Raw genomic sequence first — 10183 nt, 5'->3', positions numbered from 1 at the left:
TACTTAATGATATTAATAAGTTTATGCCTGTACCAAGTCAGGAATATGACAGTTCTTGTCCATTCGTTTTTGATGCGTTTTGTTATTTGAAACTGCCATGTGAGTATGGACTTTCCAAATTGATATTCCTCTAAGTTCAGTATTTTTGTGATTTTACTTTTTACAAGACATTATCTACTTACATTGGATACTTGTCATCAACTTTCGCTTCAACCAACTCTTTTAAAGGTGTTTCCTTTGGTCTAGTGCAAAGTGGTTGGTGAGCATTTTGTTTTTCAGGAGTATCTAGTTGCGAATGGACAGCAGAAGACATCACAAGAAAGAATGTCATGTTAAGCCTCTAAAGATGGAATGACATGTAGCATTAAGGTTTAATATGAAATTTTCATATTTCTTTGCATTGCGATCTTCGCTGACTATCGAATATAATTATCATAATTTGGAGTTCTGTTCGTTGTACAACTTGTTAGATAGGTTCCTAAAGATTATCTTAAATTTTAATATGACGACTAACATCTATTCGTCTTATTTCTGAAACTTATCCTCCTGTAGTTTAGAGTAAAAATATGAATGGAAATTGTAGTCCTGCGTTTGCATGTAATACTGCCACTGCATGAATTACAGCCACCAACAACAAAAATGTATGAATTATTCGTTTTAAGATTTAATACATGCATTGACATTTTAAAATGTTATATTTAATACGTTTTTTCGTCGCTACATTGTTGAATGCAATTATTTGCCTGTTCCTTTGAAAGTAATATGAACATAGTTCCCTGAATTTAATGTTGTCAAAATCAGTGAACCAATGCATGCATATATAATAATAAACCCAGGTCATGCATGAATATAAAATTTCAATTCTGGTATGATCTATGATGAATTTAATTTACAACCACTGGTGCGCAGGTGTTAGCACTTCTATGTTGACTTGAGTTATCAATGATATGTTCAAAATCATTAGTTTCCTGTTCAAAAATTTGAAAATTTGAACTACTTTTTGTTTAACTCAGGAACACATTACTATTGCTATATTTGGCAAAAACTTTATGAATGGTACTTTGTTTGACTTTATAAATATTTTGAAATGAATGTCACTGATGAGTCTTATGTAGGTGAAACGCGCGTCTGGCGTACTAAATTATAATCCTGGTACCTTTGATAACTATTGTTGGTCCTCAATGCTCTTCAATTTCGTATTTTATTTGTTTTTAACATTTTTTTATTCGAGCGTTGATGACGAGTCTTTTGTAGACGAAACGAGCGTCTGGCGTTGATATACAAATTATAATCCTGATGAATCTGGTTTTTTTTCTATTTATCGTCAAGAGTACTTGCGCTGTGCGGTGGCCGTAGTTTAAAGGAGATGTCTTGTAATTTAGGTCACTGCTTACCGTAAAATATCAGAGAATAAGTATCTCAAAAATTGATAGTTATATATCAGTACATTTATGAAGATTTTGATAATAGATAAAAAAAAAATTCCGATTATTACTTTTTTTTTTTAAGTTTCATATGACTTTAAAATTAAGTTTCATTTGCACTGTAAATTAGTATTTGCATTACAATCATTTTTGCGAATTGTTTGTCTGTAATAGCTTGATATTAACTAAAATAAAATTATGACAAATGACGATTTTTATTTCTGATAGACTTACCATGACTGTGTGTCAGTGCTTCTAAAACTTGAAGAAATATACGTAATGAAATCAGGGACAAAAAACAGTTCACTTTATTCCCTTGCATAAATAGTGCGTTATAATTGAATATGTCTTCATAAAATATTGATAAAAGATTAAGATCATATTTCCAAAAGGCCGAATTATGCTATTATGTATATTTTTTTATTTAGTATCATTCATGCGAAGATCTCAATTCTTCTGCAAGGTTTTAATGCTATTACATGAGACAATTTCACACATGCATTTATTTATGTTAATAATGGTATATAAAGTTTATTCGGCTTAAAAAAACTTGTATATTATAAACGAAGTGTGTATAAGCAAAACAAGGAAACGTCAAAAAATTAACCCATACATGTATAGTAATGAAATTTTAACACGCCACACCAGATATCTTTTATTTCATTATTTAAATCTTGCAATACCTATAAAATACAAATAGACAAATGACAATTACATCAATGTCTTAAAATGTTTGCAGAAGAAAATTAAATTGATAAAGTAATGTTAAATGACCTGATCCTATGGTATGCATTGGAAACCTTGTATTTATGAATCTATCAATGCCAAAGGCAACCATCGTCTAAATGATTGACACCACAGTCGACTATTTATGTTTGGAATGTACTAAATTTAATGGTATCTTTACTGGTGGGCCTCTGTCTCAACCATTACAGTCTGTTTCTGGATGTTATACTGTTTAAACTGTTAACATTAAAACGATTTTCTATAAATGCAACAATAAAACATAATAATGCATTTTCATTTATAAACCTTAGCACTAACGTTAGTTCAATAAAGACAAACTGTGTTTTCGGGAAGATCAACCCTTCACGACTTACCTGTGCGCACGATTTCCACAACCCTTGGTATAGCACGAATCCAGATTAATCCACATTATAAAAAATATATAATTTCGTTTGAATTAACATCTGTTTTATCAAATATCTTGATAAGCAGCTAAGTATTTTTTTTTTAAATTTATAAATCTTTTTCTAATCTTATCTTTTCTAACATATTGCAAAATTGGACACACTCAGTGAAACTATCGTATGGTAGATCATCGGTATATCTTCCTTCCAATAGAAATTTCTTAGATTTTGCCAACATAAATATTTTACTACGATTTGTTTTTAAAATATAATAAAAAAAATATTGGTTGTCATACTATATTTCGTTGAAAATAGTCAAATTGTGCTTAAAATGTTCATAAAAAACTAATTTTTGTGCATAAAAGGAAATCGTTGAGATATAACTTTGAATCAAATTATGAGAAGATAGGTTTCACCATCCAATCTTTTATTGTAATATTCTATACAAAGCTCAAAAATGTCTGCATTCACCTCAAAAGCTAGCAAAACATTAATACAGACTTTTTAAGAAGGGATAACGTTACGATACTGTTGTCAGGTTATTAAAGATGGCATATTTTAGCATTAATACTGATTCCCCTCTAGGGTCTTTGCATGGGAAATAAACACATTTATTCAAAAACCAGTTAATGAAATGATATGGGATATGACTATATATTTTATGATAGTATGACATTAAACACCTAACATTTGGGATTGTGCTTGATATTAATATGATGAAGACATAACCTTTCAATCAATTTAACTGAGATCTGAAGCTACCTTAACTAGTGCAATCATCGCGAAAGTGTTGTAAATTGGGGTCACATATGTTCTTTTTTTTTTATTTATTTAGAACCTCGACAAATACCAGTCGATATGCTGATATAAAAAAAAATACATTTTAAATTTTAAACTTTAAAATTATTGTTTTTAAGAAAACAGATGATTAATAGTTATGAAATAAAAGTCTTACGATAGTGTACGGTGGTAAAGCAGCTAACATTCATATTTATCTATCTTGGTATATAAACACAATAGTGTAACTACATGTCAGGTAACATTCACGTAGGTTTATTTTTCAGTTTTTATTGCCATTTAAAAAACTTTATTTTTAATTGAGCTTCATTAATTATATACATTTAGGCTTGCATTGCCCATAAAAAGAAGTCATATGAGGGATGTAACATTACTTCTATTTCTGATAGTTTGCATCTACATATGTAAGTGTTATAAAGTATCAGCAAAAAAGTTTAGATCGGCAATTACACCAGAAAGAGACGCGATAGTACAGCGAATCATATTGCAATACAAAAGCAGTATTGAGATATGAATTTGGTGACAGAAAAATAGACACAATCGAAAAAAAAATATTATCTGAATAGTGTGTGAATTCATCGTGAGATCTCGTGAAACGAAAACATACATAAAAATAAAACGAACAAAGATGCTCAAGATAAAAGTGTTTGTAGTTAATAGTGCGTTCAGTATAAACAAACATTATAACATATAAACTTTCCAAATAAAGATAATTTCGTTATCGTTTGTAAAGTTTATATACGACATGATAATGTCGCGCACATTTTTATCATTACACTGCACTGCAACTAAAAAGTTTTAAATACGTGTTTACACTTCAGGCAAATTAAGTTATGTACAAGTAATGGACCTTATAAATACACTAACTTGCTCACAAGGAAGCTTTTGAAGTAAGAGTTCAAAGTTGGTATCCCCCCTTCGTAGGTTTCACAAACGCAGTCACTGATTGGTTGACCGTTTATGAATATCTGTATCACAGATAACGACGGATATTTTCCATTTATCATAACTATACAATCTCGTCCCCTTCCCTCAGATGTGGCACACATAATTAGACTTATCACCGGGTTTGTTCTTAAATGATTAACACCACGAATGCTGCGTGTGGAGCTGGATCTGCTTACTTTTCCGAGATGCATCAGAACATCTTTAGTTTTTGATGGGTACGTGTTGCTCAGTCGTTGGTTTTTATATGCTAAATTTTATACTGTTCTTTGTTTATTTTTATTTTTCATTTAAATCTTGGCGTTATCAGTTTATGTTCGGCTTATAAGTTTAGAGTACCTAATTAGATATCCTTTGTCTCGTTTTTGTAAAAGTGAAGTAATCCTGTTTTATTTTCCATCCAATTAAGTTACATAAAGTCTAATATTGAAACTAGCTGGATGGAACGAAAAACGTTTTTTATAACATTTAATAGACCGTACATAACCATTTCAATCCATTCAAATTTTCAAGAGTTATTCAGTTAATAATTAGAAACTGATACTGGTGATAGTAATTCACTGAGGAAACCTTGCTATTTGGTGCTTATATTGTATTGTAACATCAGATATATTCATATTTCATATATAAAAAAGGCAATAGTACTAGTATAATTCTAGTTAGTAGTCATAAATTGATTTAACTGAGACAAGTCCGGGTCACAAACCAAAACAAAGGCAAGCAATCAACTATTAAAAGGAATTAAAGAGAAGAAAAAACATCTGGAATAACAGAATCACTAAGCTGCTTCAAAAATAAACGCAAACTTACATAGAAACGAGCTATGTGATAACAATTGCTACATTCCGGACTTGGTACATGACCTTTTAGTTCAAATAGTGAGGTGTACGGTTTGATGGCTAGCCAAACCTCCCATTTGAATTGCAATGTTCAAGATACTCCTAAAATGACAACATGACATGATAGGAATACAGTACAAATAAATGGAAGAACATTCAGGAAAGTGAAATACACAAATAATTTTTATAATACATGTAGTACATTCTAACATGTGTGTAAACCACAGAATATCAGTAATATGGTTTTTCTTCTGGTTATAAGGTCTGGTTTTAATTGGATATTCCAAAATTATCTGCTTATAAGAAAATGTTTTTATTTATTACAATGTAAACAGCCTACAAAAATTCATGATACTGTGAAACCTTTTGAATATTATTTTCTTATCACTAAATTGGAATAGCCGTGTAATGTGAAAATGTAAATGAATAAATAAAGGGGAAGCATGTTTAATGAATGTATGAAAAAAGAACAGCGTAAAAGGAATATCTGCTTTTTCATTAAATGTTAAGATGTCATCTGGGTATTAAAGCTAACGTGATTGTTTCATATCTTTTTGGCATGTGTTGTCTCGTCATTTTTTTTTCATCGGAACATCGGGAGGTACCAAGACCTTATTGATAAACATTCAGAATCAACTTCAAAAATAATACACGGTCTTGAAGAGTCGATTCTGGGTACTGCCGTTCTTTATCATCTTAACATCGTGTTATACTTACTTTTATTTGTCTTTATAAATATTACTTTAACTGTTTAGTCTGTTCTTTTTTTATATCCATTTGACATGGCTCGGTTCTTCTACGTCCGGTCATTGTGTTCTTGTTCTATGATAATTCTTGTATTCTTGATATTCAATTTTGCTAATGTGCTTTGTCTATATTCCTATTTGGTGTTTCTTTGATGCATCCAGTTATTGTGATATTGTAAACATTTTTGTATTGTTGTCTTTTATATTTGCTAATTTGCTTTGTTTTGATGCCTTTGCATGTCTTTTTATGTTTTGATACATATATGACGTGGCTCTGTACTTAAAAATCCCATCATTATGTATTGTTTTGTTTTTTTTTTTTATTGTTGTTGATATTTTGGTCTACATTTTGTGGGTTTTTTTTTGTTACATATTTGTTTGTTTTTGTAGTGATTAAGCTTATAGCACAATGTTGACTGATGTACCCCTATTTTTTACATTTTTACCTATTATGTTTGTTTGTTTTGTTTAGACATCGTTGTTTATGTAAATGAATTTGATGCAACTGTCATATAAGTGAGAGGTTTGAAAGGTTAGCTTTAAAATCATGTTAAATTTTCTACATAACGCATAAGAAGATGACTATAACAGTTGTTATTCATTTTTTTTTATGTGTTTGGCCTTTTGATTTTGCCATTTAATTGGGGACTGTCCTTTTTGATATATCCTCGGATTATTTTTTATGGTTCATAGAGTTCAGTTGTTTTACAAAAAAAAGCGATCACAAGAACACCACTGATGAATTGAAATCTCCCAAATTGATGCTATAATGTCTTGTCATGTACCTTCTAACGTTTTCATATATTTATACACATGTAGCTTCCAAATGGTCCAGTATAAGCATTCCCGGAGAATCCATTAAAGTGCTTTGGACGCACTAGATTAATTTTTACGTATCAGGGTGCATGACAAAAGGATCGAAAAACAGTCTTTCTGAGATTACTTATAATATTTTTCATTTTGTCATTAAAGAGCTGACACAACCTGGGGATAGGTCTTGGTACTCAAGTTTGATTCAAATATGTTTTCCTTGAAAGGCTATCGCTGATATTTATTTCTATAAAGATCATAGTCATCTTGCTCATTTTGTCAAAATATCTTTATAACATATTTGTGCCTTTATCTTGACATAACACGGTTTATTATTTTCCGGTACTGACATATTATATATAAATATATATTTATATAATGACTGAATAAATAGTCAACGATCAATCTTACAGGGCGATGGATCATGTAATATGATTCTGTACACTACAAAATATAATATATAACAAGTCAAAAAGGGTACAACATCACCATTAAATAACTATTAAATGAACAAATATTAGATATTTTCGCACTGTGATGTGCCAGTTCACATCGAAAATAACTATTTTCATTTGGCATATCTTTGTAATCTTTGCGCCGTGTTTGGAAATTTTAAAATTGTATCAACGTCTGTGGTGTTCGCTTAAATTGTATAAATTTCGAGATTTAGAAAAAAGTTTCTCAGTTTGAATATTTTGACATGATTCATTTGACATCGTGCTATTATTGAAGAAGGATATCTGTTATCCGAAATATCTAATTCTTATTGGTATGGCAACCAAATCAAAAGCATTAAGGAATGTTGTTTTTATACAAAAGAAGATGAGGTATGATTGTCAAAGAGACAACTCTCCACAAGAGACCAAATGAAACAGAAATTGACAACTATAGATCACCGTACGACCTTCAACAATGAGCAACGGCCATACCGCATAGTCAGCTATAAAAGGCCAGAAATGAAAATGTAAAACAGTTCAAAGGATAAAACTAACGGCCTAATTTATATAAATTAGTTTCGATTTCATGGAATACTTGCGTCTTTGTTATGCCACCTTTAACATATCATTGTTAAATTGCTTTCATAGTTTGATTATTTGGCGAAAAGAGAAACAATAAAAAAAAATATACAAGTTATTTTAATTTTTAGACTTTAAATAATAATCAGAAAAAGAAATAGGGTTGATATTTGTCAAAAAGAATTTAGGAATTGTTAGCACCTTGGAACCAAGGGCAGAACAGGTATTTACATGAACAACATTGCGGCAAACGTACAGATCTTCGAACTAAACCAGCCCTTCGACACCATACATAATAGTAATATGACATATAGTTAGAATGTCCGCAAAACGTGAATCCTTGATTAAATTGAGAGACTGTACCCTTCACTCCTGAACAACGTCTTTGTCTAAAAGATATAATGTACATGTTAATGTCATTTATATGTCAATGATATTATTTTGTGTCGCATATTTGATCAAAGAAAACAAAGATTTTTTTACAAATTAGACGTTGTGTTGAAACATGCATTTATCACATGAAAGATATTTATAAACATTATTTAAATGAACACGCTATTATGGCGTTTCTGGCGTAATTATAATGTTTAATATATATTGTTATATAGGGTTATTGCATGAAAATTGGGGAATATTGTCCCGAGTAGAATTTTATATTGCACGAGCTTGCGAGTGCAATATATGTTCTACGAGGGACAATATTCCCCAATATTCATGCAAAAACCTTTTTATTGTATAGCAATATAATATTTGAAAGTAAAAAAGAGTTTAAACTAAGATGTTGTCGTTGATGACGTCATGAATTTTGAAGATTTATTGCACTAGTGCAATATTAGAATTTATTGCATGCTAACTTTTGGTTACTTTCTGTTGAAAATATTATATTGCTATACAATAAATACTATTATTGTTCTGTTCATTAGCAACCACTGTTAAGAATATGCCTACTCTTCTCTTCAAGAACACCTGCTATTAACACAGGTTTCGATGATTTTCGCGTTGCTCGCAAACTGTTCTAATTTTGTTTTTATGCCGTCTTTTTTTCGTATTTTTGCGCACTGGCGTTACCGTCTGTTTTCGACTTTAAGCACACCTCGAGTATATTCAGTCTATCTTTCAGCTTAGATAAAAAGCCGTGAATTAATTAAGATACTGTTTTGTGAAAAATTGTATTGTGCAAATGATGTTTTCTATTCACTACAAAAAAACAACAAAAACATTATATTGTACTACTTACCTGCATACAGCCCGTTTACAACGTAAATTATACCAAGGTGATAACACCCAGCATATTTCCCTATTGTACCAAATGGCTCTCGGAAAGTAGTAGTACCCATTGTATGACGGGCATGAATCACGCCAGAATGGTAAAGGTATTTTCGCTGAAACAGATTTTTCAAGCGGTATTACATCAGAAGGTCTAGATCTGAAAAAAAAAGTTTGTGCAAATTTAAAATATTAACAGTGGTATAATATTCTGAATGTATTATTTTGTACTATTTGATATATTTGACATTATAATATAATATGCGACAACGCGTTCTACTGAGAGATTGTAATGAGATTTACAGTGTACACATGACTAAATAATGGATTTTACCAAAATGATGTTCGCTTCCTCATGTGATTCTCACTTAAGTCCAGCATCTATCAAACGCAGGAGATTGTAAATTACATAGACTACCAAATAGACAAGTTTACATTGGCACTAATAACGATTTTGTTATTAGCAAATTAAAACATAACTAAATTGTATCTTCTTTTGAATCGGGATGTATAGAGACACAGACACGTTAATTGTATCTCTATAGAAGTCGCTCCCCACTATCCTACTACCTGTCGATACATTTATTTTTGACATTGCACAAGTCATGTCTTCTCTGACTGTTCATGACGTTAAAATACTAAATCCCTGGGATGTTGATTTTAGTCTCTGATGCATGATTTTTTTTATTATTATTAATTGTTTTTGGCTTTTAACTAGCTGTCAGTAACTGCGAGTACTCTCAAATCGTATTTTTGTTAATTCGTTTATAGTGTATTAATGTACGTTTTTTGATTGAATTAAGCCTGCCAATTGATATTTTATCGTGTGTTTTTCTATGTTGTGATGTTATGCTATTGTTTCAGAAAAAGGGATAAGGTTTGGATCCATTAAAACGTTTAATCCCGCTGCGAATGTTTGCATCTTTCCTAAGTCAGGAATCTGATGTATAGTAGTTGTCGTTTGTTTATGTAATTTATACGTGTTTCTCATTTCTCGTTTTTTAGCTCACCTGACCTGAAAGGTCAAGTGAACTTTTCTCATCACTTGGCGTCCGTCGTCCTGCGTCCGTCGTCCGTCGTCCGTAAACTTTTACAAAAATCTTCTCCTCTGAAACTACTTGGCCAAATTCTACCAAACTTGGCCACAATCATCCTTGGGGTATTTAGTTTAAAAAATGTGTGGCGTGACCCGTCAAACCTACCAAGATG

The sequence above is a fragment of the Mytilus galloprovincialis genome, chromosome 7, assembly GCF_965363235.1.
Source record: "Mytilus galloprovincialis chromosome 7, xbMytGall1.hap1.1, whole genome shotgun sequence".
In the NCBI taxonomy this organism is placed as follows: Eukaryota; Metazoa; Mollusca; class Bivalvia; order Mytilida; family Mytilidae; genus Mytilus; species Mytilus galloprovincialis.
The sequence above is the reverse complement of the archived record's forward strand: the minus strand, read 5'-3'. Positions refer to the sequence as shown.